At 46.0% G+C, this 2,796-nt stretch overlaps 1 long non-coding RNA gene across 1 annotated transcript; it reads right to left on the bottom strand.

Annotated features, from left to right (window-relative positions):
* Positions 1–1,571: 1,571 nt before the first annotated feature.
* LOC121968018 lies at positions 1,572–2,154 on the bottom strand. Its single transcript, XR_006107907.1, has 3 exons — positions 1,988–2,154; positions 1,787–1,895; positions 1,572–1,615 (listed from the first exon to the last, which is right to left on the bottom strand). It is a non-coding gene; the product is annotated as an uncharacterized LOC121968018 (long non-coding RNA).
* Between the last annotated feature and the right edge of the window lie 642 nt (positions 2,155–2,796).

The following is a 2,796-nucleotide window of genomic DNA, read 5'->3' as shown; positions in this document are numbered from 1 at the left end:
AACATAAAAATACAAAAACAAAGATCGTATACATGCTCCGATACCACTAAATTGTCACGCCCGGAGGAGTCTCTGTCCAAGAAATTTAAGATCTCCCTGTACGGCGGACAATATGAAACTTTCTACATCTCACAAATACCTCATGCGGCTGGAATAATAACAACAAAATAAAACATCACCACGATTATATATAATCTATTCAGGCTGTCACAACCACGCAATTAAGATAATTAACACAAAAAATAATACTCGACTGAAATCCACCCTACTCCACTACACTCGTAAAGCTCAAATCCGATGAACTCACCTCTTCGCCATCCAGGCAGGCATGTAGTAGAATAAAATCCAAATCCAAATCCATCGCAATAAATAAAATCCAAACAATATCCATAAGCAGAATAATCCAAAACATATCATGTTCAAAACGGTCTAGAACAGAAAAGAAACCAAAGAAAACCAAACATATCCTCGAGGTCTGCAGGGACCAGCACTACGTGCAGTGAGGACTAGCGACTGGAACTCCCTCCGGACAGCATCAACCTGTAAATAACAACGATGGAGGCGGGGTGAGTCCAACACTCAGCAGGTACATTTGATATGCAAAGTAAAGAAATAACACCTAGCACTAATCATGCGTACAGTCTCCTGATAAAGATAAAGGTAACTACAAATCGAAGAAGACAGGAGAGAATCTGTACTAACCAGGACCCGGTACAAGGACAAACAGTCCGAAAGGTATAGAAGACCTGTATGCATGTCAATCAAGGTATCCAAGCAATGTGCAGCATATAAGTGCAACAAACACAAACACAAACAGTAAATGCATCATGCATATGATGCCAATGTCATGGTCACCCCTGACGCCAGTCAGCCGACTCACAACAACAGTGGGACCGAGTGGGTAGGGCTGTGACAACCGTGCACTCTGCAACACTACTCCTGATGAGTGATCGAGTGGACGGGATGCTGTCGGAGTACATACGTACCCCTACCCCAAATCATAAATGGGGGAGCGCAATGCTCTCAACTCCCGGTACGGGAGGGATCTCTAACGTGCTACACGCTGCGTCACACTACCCATGAGCGGATCAACGGAGCACCGGAAGAGCCAAACTGACGTGCTACCACGCTGTGTCCCGCTACCCATGAGCGTCACAACGGAGCACCGAACAGTGATGAAGCTGGCAAAGTGCTCGACAATAAAGGAGCAATCAATCACTCAGCATGCAATCATGCGAATGGTGCATGTCACTAAACATGGTAATATACTAAACCAAACTCTGGACATATCATAATGTGCACCAAAGCGAATGAATCATATCTAGGTATCTGATCATATAAAGCATCAAACCTAGGTCCTGACATGGCAAAATATGGTTATATCACTACCCATGAACATGTGAAATCAGGTATATATCCATACAAGATGTAAACAAACAATCAATCAACAGGTAGCATGTATTGGGCAGTGATTAACCGAAACAAGTAAGAAACACAATTAATGCATCTTGTTAATTTAATTACTAAGCATATCAAAGACAATAAGTCAAAAGTACCCGCCTCCAAATCGAAAGGTCCAAGTCTGACTCCGAGATACTCGTCTCGCGTCAAAGTCCTGTGTCAAACAATAAATCTTTTTATTTAGCTACATTTCACATAAATAGCTAAATACAACCTCTAACCCTAAAATTTGGGTAAAACCCTAATTCCTTTAACACAAACACTATCTGAAATAATTGAATCAAAACCATGATTCATAACATATATCAAATGTCCTACACCTTACCTTATTTCTCAGCCTTATTGATTTCTGGAACAATGGGGTGCTGCTGGTCGGAATTAAGCAGGGTCAGCAACAACTATTAATGCTGTGATATCCGGAACCAACTAGGTGCCTTCCAACAATCGAATCCAAAAATCCCACTACGAATGCATCAACTACCCAATCAAATACAAGTGCACACTAAAATTGCAACCTGATCCTTACCTTCATCCAGTAACTCACTGGAATAGAGAACTGAGGATTTAGGGCACGAGAGAACACCAACGTTGCTGGAGTGTGCCTGCTGATCTGCGGCGGCAGTAGCCGTGGCAAGGGGAAAATAACTAGGGCACAGGCTACTCCGGTCCAGAGAGAGCAGTGGCGTCGGCAGAGAGATTTGGCCGTCGGCGGCGGTGGCACCGGAATCTCCACAGTGAGGGAAACAGAGGAAGAGTCGGCTCGGCAGCACAGAAGGAAGGAGGATGGCGCTAGAGAAATGTGAAGGCTCTGCTCGGTTGTGCTCGCACGTCACCGGCGCTTGGACAGGAAGAAGAGGAAAGGCGGCTTCACTGCTCCCTGTGGCGGCTGTGGCAGAAAGAAGGCTAGGGCACTGTGGTCGGCTGCCGGCGCTAGGGCATAGCAAAGACAACAACAAAATGGCCGCCGGAGAGAGATGGAACCGTGGCCGTCGACTTCGGCTAGGGCACAACGGAGAGACCGGCGTCACTCGGCTGCGGAGAGGGAGAAAGGCTAGGGCATGGGGAGGCGTCGGGAGGAAAGGCTCGGCTATGAACCGGCTGCCGGCGCTCGGGAAGAAGAAACCGTCGGCCGGCGGTTAGGGCCGGCGTCGAGCGCGAGAGAAGAAGAGAGAAGTTTTCGGCGAGGATGAGAGAATCGGCGAGGATGAGAGGAAATAAAGGGAAAATAAGATAATAAATAAGAAAAGGAAAAAGAGATAAATAAATAAATCTTTTCCTCTCTTAAATGGGTAGCCCAAACAGGCTTTCTCGGGGCCCCGTTTTTATTCCCGTGAA

The sequence above is a fragment of the Zingiber officinale genome, chromosome 1B (genome assembly GCF_018446385.1).
Source record: "Zingiber officinale cultivar Zhangliang chromosome 1B, Zo_v1.1, whole genome shotgun sequence".
Lineage (NCBI taxonomy): Eukaryota > Viridiplantae > Streptophyta > Magnoliopsida > Zingiberales > Zingiberaceae > Zingiber > Zingiber officinale.
This window is presented reverse-complemented; position numbering and strand designations above follow the sequence as displayed.